Genomic DNA, 12,811 nt, shown 5'->3' with positions numbered 1-12,811 from the left:
ATTTTAAAAATCGTTAAGTCTAACTTTCACATAATGGTGTGTTAGTCAACTTTTTGACACTGGGACAAAATACCTGAGAAAACTACTCAGAGGAGAAAAGATTTATTTATACTCAAGTTTTCCAAAGTTTTATTTCACATATATTAACATGCCTAGGGAAAAAAAAACACCATTGCCTTGAATGGGTCATAAGCATTTAAGAATAAACAAAACATTATTTTATGTATACATTTCCATGTTGTTGTTTTTTCTGTGAATTCTCCATGTAATATTATGTCTTTCAGCATGGTGAGGTCTAACATACACAACCACTTTATCACTTCTTTCCTGTCATTCTTTCAAAGATCAAGGATGGAACATTCATAGAATTCAAGGCAATGACAATACAGGCCACTGTACCATTTACACATAGGTTCCAATGCTAACAACTTCAGAGTTCTTTTCCTGCACTCTCTACCCTGGGTATTTCACACATTAGGAGATGTAAAGAACTTCAGAGATTCTGATGATCTCTATCTTTGTCTTTCTTATCTGTGTTCGTAAAAGACATTGCTGTGGAATCTCAAACCAGTACTTTATTCATGAGAAGGTTAGCTATTGCACAGGACATAGAATAAACCCAGCACATCTTCAGGGATGAGAATCTGATTTTGGTGATGACAAAAAGTTACAGGAAGGTTGAAGTGAATTCATCTTAAAAGAGACGTGGCTGCAAGTATAAGCTTTTGGGTTTTAGACTAGTGGTGCCGGACAAATCTTAGAGATGAAAGATTGGCTACCCAGATTCCTTTTCCTTCTTCTTCTTTTAATTATTTCCTTTCTTCATCACTGTCTTCACAACTTAGAGAAACAAGGAGGCAACTTTGACAGGATCAAACTAATAAGGTTCAGGTGGTACCATTGTGAGAGAATGGTACCCTACAATGTGCTCTGAAACTCTTGTTTAATATTTGTGTGTGTGTGTGGTGGTGGTGGTGGGGGGGTGATAATTGAGTGAGAAGGAGATGAGAAAGAAGACAAAGTAAAAAGAATGAAAACTCTAACAGTAATTTATCTGATGTCTCCACATCATGTAGAAAGATGGATGGCTGTTTTGGCTAAAGACTCTCAATGAATATTGGGTAAATATAGCTTAAAATTTTAGCCAAAGGGTGTGAATTAACCAATACGAGGTGGATGGGATTAGTTAACAAGCTAACAAAGATAAACAAGAACTCATATTCATATCACATATAGCATTTGCTATCCTAATAACATCAGGAGTGGGAAAACAAAATCAAATTAGCAGAAATCCAAGAGTTTATCTTCCATGGAACCATTCAAATCTGGGAGTAAGACTTAAAAAAGAGACAGAAAACTGTGGTCAGAAAAAAAAAAAAAAAAAAAAAAAAAAAACTTTTCAACTCTGTAAGTGAACCAAAAATGATTGCTGAAATTTTTGGAAGATTGGGAAAAAAAACTCAGTGAGGTACAGAACCATCTTTACACACAGGGTTTGATGTTTTAGCCAAATGACAATCTGTGTGGTAGAAAAAGAAGACTAAAAGATCAATGGCCATATGCATTTACCCTTTAAGTGAAGGAGAAACAGTCTCAAGGTCAAAAGCATGCTGAAGTTTACAAATACCATCAGAACATCCATTTAAAGAGGTTAGGAGAATCTCAAGTTCAGTTAAGCTTTTCTAATTTAAGGATAAAGTTTTTACAGATGAAAATTTGCTACTAAAGTTGCAATAGTCACATGATATCTAAAAAAATCATACGGAATAATTGGAAGATGTTGGGGAGAAGAGCAAATTAGAGTTCATAATGCTTAAGAGGGACTTGGGCCACAGTCCTGGTAAATACAGGTAAAATTTAAAGTTGATAGTGCAAATTTCCACTTCAGTATCTATGGGAGGAGGCTCACTAGATGGACACATGTACATAAAGGGCAATTAATTCAAAGAGAAGACATTTTTTTAAAAGGCTTTGTGAGGATTCTAAGTGTGTAATATCTATGCTAATCACTAGGAAATCACGGTTACTGAGCACTGGGATTTCCCATGTTTCTCTGAAACTCACCTTGGAAGCTTAAGTGTTGGTTTTAATGATTCAAAGTTAAACCCTTGCATAACTCGTTGTCTTAATATGCTGGTTACCTTCCATCTGTGAGCCAACAAGGTAACCACAGATGAGTGAAGCACTAGAGGAAATTGAAAGGAAGGGATTCAAAAGCTCAGAGAAGAGCTGACGTCATTCCCCTTCGTCCCAACTGTCATAATGCCAAATCCAGGTTAAGGGTGAAAAGGAGGGCAGAATAACACAAAAACTTGGTTTTAATTTACCTTGTCAGAAATACAAATAGCTTATTAATAAAGTAATAGTTGGGCAGAGGTGAGGAGAGAGCCATACCATTTAGGTGTTAGTAAGAAGAAATAAGGAAATATTTCCTAATAATTCATTACACAAGGATAAAATTTTAATTAAGCAGAATTATTAGAAACTTTTACTGGATTTACATTTTTATTAAATATGACTAGGGTAACCTGTAGGAATATTTTGCATATATTGGCATAGAACTTTTTTGGTAGAATTTCAAAATTACTATATGTGGATTTTCATTAGCTAAAGACTTTTAGAGTTCCAAATTATTTAAAAACACAAGTAATAGTTAAAGAAATTATAGCCTTTTTTTTTTTTGGTACTTGGGATTGAACTCAGGGGCACTCAACCACTGAGTTCCTTGCCTTATTTCGTATTTTATTTGGAGATAGAGTCTCACCAAGTTGCCTAGCGCCTCGATAAATTGCTGAGGCTGGCTTTTAACTCACCATCCTCCTGCCTCAGCCTTCCGAGCCACTGGGATTACAGGCATGCATCACTGTACCCAGCTTGAACTATTGACTTTTTAAACTGATACTTTGATGAAATGGAATTCTTGATTCCAGAAAAAAAATTGTGAAATAAACAAAATGAACCTATCTAAGGAAAGATTTAAATAAGTGCATTGCATTGGAATCTAATGACTTTGGAGATGGTGTTGAACAAACCTGGGAAATAACTCTCATAAGTTCCATTTCACCTTATTCCACTCTCATTTCTTAATCTTCTTCATCACTATGAAAAATAAACATTCTATTTGCATAAATTAAATACACCCCAAATTTTCTCTTTGTCCCCAAGCCCCCTTACTTCCCTTCATGTCTCCTATACTAATGTTATTCTTTTATTCAACACACACCATTATTCAGTGATATCTGAAGACCAAGCAATGTTCCAGACACCAGATCATTTGCTGGAGAAACTTGTAAAGCTTAGTGATGAATTCTAATTAAATAAAACTTGTTTATTAAAATTGTTAAATTATTTCATAAATAAAATAAAATTGATATTTTACTATTGGGGAGTTGGGAATGTAGCTCAGTGGTAGAGCACATGCATAGTAAGCCTGAGTGTGATGCCCAGCACTGCAATAAAAGATAGGTAAAAATGAAAAAAAATAGAGACAGAGAAATTTGGGATCAATGCATATCATGAATAAATGGAACAATTTGAAGACTCTGCTGATTCTTTTTCATTTCTTGTCTCTCTTCTTAAAATTTCTGCAGCATTTTATTTATTTGCCAAGCCCCTCTGTGGTATGCTCTTTTATCTTGGTTTTCACAAAGACTCTTCAAGTTCTTCTGTTATACTTTTCACATTTTTTTTTAACCTCCGATTCCCTGACTACTTAAATATGTGTATTTCCCAAATCTTCATTTCTCTCATAAGCCCATTCAATATTAAGGATTTAGTTAAGATTTCTACAATTGCCATCAACTGTATTTTATTAACATCTCAAATCAAATACCTAATTTTCCCAGCTAACCCAGCTCTATCTCTGTTATAGTTTGGATGTGAGGTGTCCCCCACACAAAGCTCACATGCGAGACAATGCAAGAAGGTTTGGAGGAGAAATGATTGGACTATAGCCTTAATGCAATCAGTTAATTGATCCCTGATGAGATCAATTGAGTAATATCTGGAGGCAGGTGGGATGTGGCTGGAGGAAGTTGTTCATTGGAGGGCGTGGCTAGAGGGTATATATTTTGTATCTGGAGAGTGGAGTCTTTCTCTCTGCTTCTTGATCATCATGTGAGCGGCTTCCCTGTGCCACATCCCTCCCAGATGTTCTGCTGCATCTTGAGTTGTGAGGAATGGAGCCTGCTGTCAGTAGATTGAGACCTCTGAAATTGTGAGCCCCCAAATAAACTTTTCCTCCTCTACAGTTGTTCTGGTTGGGTCTTTTTAGTTATAGCCTTGGAAAAGCTGACTAAAACCATCTCCATCCTCTTGTTTATCCAACTTCAATTTGAGAGCCTTGTAAGTTTTTGCCTCTGCCTGGCTCTCCACCATGAGTTAATGATCTTTAGCATCCCAATCAATTAAATCTTCAAAAAGGTTCATATGCATTTCTTCTCATCTCCAAAATCCAACGTTACATAGAGTCATTTGGTCTATATTATTTTAATGATATTTCAGGATTTGTCTCCCAATGTCAATTTTTGCCAGCACCTGTCACATTCTTTGAAATTTATCTTATGGAATATTAAAACATTTTTTTGCCATCTGTCTAAGGTATTGTCACTATATTGTTCCCAAACTAATACAGGACAGCCCATGTCTATAAAGTAAATTCCATTATCCTTGACAGAGCATTTAAGGATCTCCATCGTCCTACCAAAGCTCACGGCAAATGTTAAAACATAGTATGTGTGCACATGTCTTCTCTATCCCCCAGACTAGACTAGATTGCTGGATCGCACGTTTCATATTTAATTCATCATTGTTTTCTCTGAGTGACATAGTGCCTGCCCTGGTGTTGTTGACATATGTTTGTTCACTAAACAAATATGTTGGGAAGACTGAGCCAGGAAGTTTATTTTATCTTCCCTTTCTTCTTCCCTCTTCACTTCACTTAAAAACAAAAACAAAACAAAACAACAACAACAAAAAACAACAAAAACAAAACTCCACCCTTTCTTGAAGATGTATTTTGTGATATAAGGCTTAATTAAATATATTTATTTGGGGGGGATGAGGGGTACTGGACATTGAACTCCAGGGCACTGGACCACTGAGCCACATCTCCAGCCCTAGTTTGCTATTTTATTTAGAGACAGGGTTTCACTGAGTTGCTTAGCGCCTTGCCATTGCTGAGGCTGGCTTTGAACTTGCAATCCTCCTGCCTCAGCCTCCCAAGCTGCTGGGATTCTAGGTGTGGGCCACAGGGCCTTGCTTAAATAAAGATATTTCTTTTAGGAGATGGCTGAATAGGCATATTTTGTGACATGAAAATGGTTTTTTAGCTTCCTAAATTGGAATTTGGAATGCATTTTTCAGGAAAGAAAAAAATGTCTATGTTGATTAGATGTAGTTGAAATAATGCAATTGATACTAAATTTCAAGGCACATACATGTTAGAAAGTGTTAATGACTATTCTGGAAACCAAACTGCCCTTAATTTGGTTTTGATAAATAAATTTTTCCAAAACTTCAAAACTGGCTGTCAAAGAGCTTTTTAATTAATATATTTATAACTTGGATTCCCGTCATGAAGCTACGATAAATATAAGGGGGATTATTATTTTACAGTTGATCATGTTTACAAACAAAATTCACCAAAAGTTTTCTATAAATGCAAAGGTTGCTGAAAATATTAAAGATTTTATGATTTCAAAACTGTTTCTGTCAATCTTCCAGTATGCATTATGTATTCCAGTATGCATCAAATGCAATATCCTTACCTCAATTTCAATTTTCTAAGGTTCTTATAACTAGCTTAAATGTGATATTTTCAATTTCTAAGACTTAGCCCATATTTAGAAATAACTCTTTGCTTACAAAAATAGATTAAAAAGGTAATTGTACAAGTTTTATCTGGCTTTGTTTGAAATTGTGGCAAGAGTCAGAATTCATTCTCTTTGGGTACAAGACTCACACCTTTTACCCCTTTGCTATTTTAAATTTTGTTTTGTTTTGATTTCTTTAAGAATATGAGAAATAACTGGCATTATTTTTTGTGAATAATTTTCCAGATGTTGTACCACTAGTTATCGGTATAAATATGCTTGCAGAAAAGTTTAATTGGTTCTGTTAATTCAACTCAGGTTCCTGTTTACTTTCTTAATTGCTACCAGACATTGAATGGGTGGTTAATATATTAGAAACCTCCTGTTTTCCTGAACTTTGCCTTACCCACTGGCAATTTTGTTAGGGAAGAAAATCTGCTTTTAATTTATTTTCCCTACCTTAAACACACTTGCGTAAGCTCTGGCAACACTTTTAAATTTTTCCTGAAGATACTACTTGGGAAACATTTTCCTCTTGCGTCTTTCTGTATGACAATATTATCTCATTCCAGTTACCACAAATATTTGACACATATTAATATCACTATCACTCGTGTATTATATAATAGTTTTATCCCCACCACAATCAAGGTGCTTTAAAAAGCTTAACAATTTAACATGGTTAGATACTGACCATAAGCTGTTCTCCCTGGTAACAACGATATATAAAATAAGGATCCTGTCATGGGCAGGGGGTCAATGATGTAACCTGACTGGTAACACATGAATGGGATATACCTTAGGAGAGATGGCCACAGGATGCCAGAAAGCATGAAGACATTTGATCATTAGTGTGGCTATCTAGAACATTCTATCTAATAACATTTTATAGTTAAGATTTTGTCCCATATATTGACATAAAAATAAATTAGAATTTTTAATATCTCTTTTCTAACACCATTACATATTTCTCTTTATTTCAATGATTCTTAATTCTGAAGTGGTACTGTTAAAGGAAGAAAGAATTTTCCTAACTCCCTTCATCTTTCCCACTATTGCCAGATAAACATTTTTCCAAGATATTTAAAAATAAAATATCAACAATGTCTTATTTTAATTACTCAATCTATTATATTTTAGTCTTGCCTTTTTTCATTCATAGAGGGAGGTCAAATTCTAATTACATACCTACTCTGTATGTGTACAAGTTCTTCCAATGAGTTCATTGCTCAGATTTTGGAGAAATTTATTTTTTTGGGGGGAGGTTTACTGGGGATTGAACTCAGGGGCACTCAACCACTGAGTCACATCTCCAGCCTTATTTTATATTTTATTTAGAGACATGGTGTCAGCAATTGCTTAGCACCTTGCTTTTGCTGAGACTAGCTTTCAACTCAAGATCCTCCTGCCTCAGTCTCCCGAGCTATTGGGATTGCAGGTGTACACACCATTTCTCCCAGCTAAAAGTTTTTTTCTCATTGGAAGGATTATAACAAATTATTAAGCAATGTATTATCATATTTTCTTTCTTTCTTTTTTCCTTTTTAAAAGACAGTCTCTTTAATAAATGGTGCTAGGATCACATTTGTTTTCTTAATGAGTTATTTAATTTTGTTCTCAGGTTCTCTATTTTTTATTTTCTATGATCAACATATTCACCTTTTGTTTATTGTAAGTGAATAATTTTGTGTCTCCCTGTCCCCATGCCTAATTCTTTACCCAGATCTCCTTCATTCAGAGCTCACGACAATATCACAGTTCCCAAGAAAGTTCTCCATTCCTATTGCTATAAGTCCCACTAACTGAAATACCTGATCATTCTAGCTAGGAAATTCACTTTATCTGCCTGGCACTTACTTGCAATTTTTCATGTGTAAAAATAGGGCTATAACTAGTGGACATCTGGAGTCTAGATCTAAAGATTAATCTTTAGATTGGGGGTATCATCTAAAAGGTGTAATGGGAATTTCTAGCACACATCTCCCTACAGAAATAGCTATTTGAACAACTATCCACGGGAAAACATTTTTCACAAGGGCTAAAAAAGTTCAGGTGAGGTTTTACAGCACTTGGATGAAGAAACAAGACACACTGAAGAAGCTAGGAAGGATAGTTTTCACATTACCGCACATCATATCACAGCCACCCCAAGCAGCACATGGTGGAGAGAGATGCCCTGCCCTTGGGGTGGGGGAGGGAAGTGAGTACCAGAACTTAGCCTCAGACCCAGCCATGGGGTCTGTCCCAATGAAACCCAGAACTGAACAAGTCCTCACAGCTCCAAACTGTAGACCAGGGTGCACACACTGATCCTTTAAACCCACCCTGATGGCAGGGTAGGCCTTCCAGCACCAGTGTACAGGCCTACCTGTTGGACCTACTGAAAAACTGTTTTTTCTTTAAGTTCAAGAACAAGACAAGGATGGCTACCTTCACTATTGCTATTCAACATAATACAGCACCATAAGTCTTAGCCAGAGAAATCAAATAAGAGAAAAACATAAAATGCACTCCAATATGAAAGGAAGTTGTTAAATCATCCCTGTTTGCAGACAACATGAGAGAGAGAGAATTTTTTTTTAATATTTATTTTTTAGTACCCGGGCCGAACGCATGCCAGGCGAGCGCGCTACCGCTTGAGCCACATCCCCAGCTCAACAGACAACATGATCTTATATATAGAACAGCCTAAAAGATCTACTCCCCATATTGTTAGAACTAAATAAATGAGTTCAGTGAAGTTGCAGGGCACAAAATCAACAGACAGAAATCAGTAGTGGTGCTGGGGGTGTAGTTCAGTGGTAGAGTGCTTGCTTAGCATTCATAAGGCCCTGGATTCAAATACCCCCCATACCCCGCCCCCCCAAATAGTCACTAGCAGTTCAATTCACTAATAATTAACTATTCCAAAAATATCAAGAAAACTGTCGATTTTGAATAGGTGCAAAATAAATTAAATACTTAGGAATAAATTTAATCAAGGAGGTGAATGACTTTGTTATGGTCTAGATATGGAATGTCCCCCTGATGTGTTAAAGACTTGGTCCTGTTGCAGCCATGTTCAGAGGTGGGGCTTTAAGGAAATGATTTGATCATGAGGGTTGTGACCTCATCAGTGAATTAATCCACTGAGGGATTCATAATTTGGTGACATTAGTGGGCTGTGGTCGACCCTCTACATAATGGGGCCTAGTTGGAGAAAGTAGGTCACTGGGGGAGTGCCCTGAAAGAATATTTATTTTACCCAGCCCCTTTGTCCCTCCTGCCATCCCACCCCTCTCCACTTCCTGGTTTCCAAGAGCTGAGAAGCTTTCTTCCATCATGCCTTTCCATCATGATGTTCTGCCTCATCCCAGGTCCAAAGCAATCGAGTCAGCCAACCGTGGACTCAGACCTCTGAACTGTGAGCCAAGAAAAATATTTTCTCCTCCAAGTTGTTTTTTTCATGTATTTTGTCACAGTGATGCAAAACTGACGGAACTTCTACATTGTAAAGGGGAAAACATGGATGAAAGAAATTAAAGAAGGCCCAAAGTAAATGGAAGTGAATCTCATGTTTATCAATTGGGAGAATTAATATTGTTAAAATGAAATGTTCATATAAATCAAAGCAATCTACAGATTCAATGTAATGTCTACCAAATACCCATGATGTTCTTCACAGAACTTGAAAAAAACAATTCTAATAATCTCATAGAGCCACAAAAAAAACTCAAAAAGCCAAAGTCATCTACAGCAAGAAGAGCAAAGCTGGAGATCACACTAATGATTTCAATGTCCACTAGGAAGCTATGGTAATAAAAATAACATGTTATTGTCTTAAAAACAAACATGTCATTAAGAAATAGACAACACATCAAACAATACAACAGAAGAGAGAACCCAGAAATAAATCCACATGTTTACAGTCAATTGATTTTTTAAAAAAGGTGCTAATAATTCACAATGAGTAAAAATGGTGTCTTCGATAAATAGTGCTATAAAAATTGAATTTTCACATGCAGACTCTCATTATATTGTATGCAAAAATCAACTCAAAATGGAATGAAGTCTAAATATAAGACCTGGAACTTTAAAGTGATTAGAACTTTAAAATTATGTAGTGGAAAAGCTGCATGGCATCAATGAGTTTTGAATATGATGCCAAAAGCATTCACAATAAAAGCAAAAGTAGACAAATGGGTCACATCAAGCTAAAATCCTTCTGCACAGCCAAGGAAACAATCAATAGAATAAAGAGATGAACAGTGGCAAGAGAGAAAATTCTTTGCAGACCATACATCTGATAAGGGGTTAATATATAAGATAATTAGGGAACTCAGACACCTCGAAAAAGAAAAAAAAATAGGGCAAACAACCCAATTAAAAAATGAACAAAAGATCTGAATAGACATTTTCTCAAAAAGAGGACATATAAATGGCTGACAGTTGTTTGAGAATATACTCCACATCATTGCTTAGTCATCTGGTTAAGGATAGTGAGAACCACAATGACATATCACCTCCATATTGGCTATGCTCACAAAGGCAAAGAGAGGAGTGTTGTGGAGGTTGTTCGGAAAGTGAACATTTGCACACTGACGTTGGAAATATAAATCAGCAGAATCATCATGGTAAATGGTATGGAGGTATACCTCCCAAATTAAAAGTGGAACTATGATATGACTTAGAAATCTCACAACTGGGTATATACACAAAGGAAATAAAAACAATATCTTGAAGGGATATGGCATTTAATATTCAATGCAGTATGATTCACAGTAGACAAAATAGGGAATAACCCAAGTATCAACGAAGAGATGAAGGATAAAATGTGGTCTATTTCCACAGTGAAATACTTTTAACTTTTAAAAGAAGGAAATCCTGTCCTTTATGATAATATGGATAAACCCAGAGGATATTATGTTAAGTGATATAAGCCAGACTCAGAAAGATGAGTACCATGAGATCTCACTTAGGTGTGGAATCAACAAAAGTTGATTTTATAGAAACTGAGAGGAAAATGGTGATTACTAGAAGCTGGTGTGTGACAATGTTGGTCAAGGGATACAAAGCTTCCGTTAGACAGGAGGAATAAGTTCAAGATATCTATTGAACACCAGGTTGACTATAATTATCTAGGATGTGTTGTATTCTTGAAAGTCACTAAGGCAATAGATTCTAAGTATCTTCACCATAAAAATATAAGTATGTGAGGTGATACATTTTATAACTAGCTCAATTAGCTATTCCACAATGTATACATATTTGAAAATACCATGCTATACCCCCAAAGTATACACAATTTTTGTCAATTTGGAAAACAAATTAATTATGCTGTGTGTGGTGGTGTACTTCTGTAATCCCAGTGACTTGGGAGGTTCAGGCAGGAGGTTAGCAAGTTCAAGGCCAGCCTTAGCAACTTAGAGAGGCTTTGTCTTAAAAAAAATTAAAAAGAAAGAAAGAAAGAAAAGGAAAAAAGAAGAAAGATAAAGAAAAGGTCTGGGGGTATAGCTTAGTGGTAGTAATGTGCCACTGGGTTCAATCCCCCATACAAAAAAAAATAAATAAAAATAAAAAAATAAACTAATAAGGTTAATTTTTATTCCATATTACCTCTTATTTTCCACAAACACATTCTGTGAGGCTAATATAATTGATACTAACTGCCATTAGAAATGCTGTCATTTTCATTAATCCTAAAAGCTACATATTTTATTACCTCATTTAATCAGTGGTTTCTAAAATTACTATATTAATAATTTCTAATTAGTATTCTCCTAAATTATTTTTGTTTGATTTTTTTCTTCATAAAAAATTGATCCATTCTTTCATATGTTTCTAGTTGATGAAAATGAATAGTTTAATATATCGTTTCTTAGGTATTCCTCCTTCTTATTTTTAAATTCTCGGTAAAATCCTACCCATATTTCAGAAAATAATTTAATAGGCCTTCTGTTTTTATTCATTGTGTTAATTAGATTTTCAGAGCCCTGTATTTTTGTTATGATTTAATAAAAATATACAATCTTTCTCTTAAACACACACATATTATACAAGTCATACAGAGGCATATTCAAGTTGTGCTTTTATTTTTGCAACAGTAACAATCTTTAATATAAAATAAATCACTTCCTCTGCCCTGCATATGTCAGTGCTTACCACTTGTGTCATTTTCTTCACACCTTTTCACTAGAGAAACAGATGTTATATGCCAACTGGAAGAAATAGTGCTAGCAGGCATTTGAGGACCACCTGGCTACCAGGTCAGAGTTTTGTGTTCCTGTGCTGGATTTTCCCCCTTTGTGATTCACTTAGTCTTGTTTCATGTTCAGCTCTATAATATCCAACATTCAAAACCAATTGACCTTATGCAGAGAAATGACAGAGTGAATGTGATGTGTTATGTCACAGGACAGCAAACCATGCTGGCCCTTTACCATTGAAGATTTAGCCTGAAGGATGTGAAAGACCTTTTTATGTCAACAAAATTCCTTAAGGATGAATACTATTTACAGATGCAATTGTAAAATTTTCCGAAGGAATAAGACATCTCTGAAAATTCTTTGTGATTTTTTTTTCTATTATATGCTACCTTCCTAAAGAATAGAAAGTAGGGCTGGGGCTGTAGCTCCGTGGTAGAGTGCTTGCCTTGCATCTGTGAGGCACTGGGTTTGATCCTCAGCACTACATAAAAAAGATAGTTTAAAAAAAGAAAAAGAATAGAAACTAGCAAGACAATTGATTTACCTATCATAACTAGTTATGCCTAGCATACACAGTATCTGTTTCCCACACACCACCTCCCCAGTGATAGGCAGTTTGGCTATAATTTTCTCTTTCCTTTACTCTTACCTTCGTTTAAGCATTTTGCTTGAAATCTCAGTTCCCAAAGCTCAAATCTTTATTTACATTTCTTTTCTTCTCTTCTTTTCCCCATCAGTCACCAAATTTTTTAAAATTCCCTTCAAATTCTTTCATGTGTTAAAAAGAATTTGTAGTTGGGATTGAAACCATGG

General features: G+C 35.4%; 1 protein-coding gene across 1 annotated transcript in view; it reads left to right on the top strand.

The window, feature by feature from the left end:
* LOC308641500 (uncharacterized protein) overlaps positions 1-12,811 on the top strand; it is a gene marked incomplete at its 3' end in the record, with an annotated part of 79,246 nt that overhangs the window by 34,693 nt on the left and 31,742 nt on the right. The window lies entirely within an intron of this gene.

This window comes from Spermophilus citellus (assembly GCF_964194105.1).
Source record: "Spermophilus citellus genome assembly, chromosome: 1".
Taxonomy (NCBI): Eukaryota; Metazoa; Chordata; class Mammalia; order Rodentia; family Sciuridae; genus Spermophilus; species Spermophilus citellus.
This window is presented reverse-complemented; position numbering and strand designations above follow the sequence as displayed.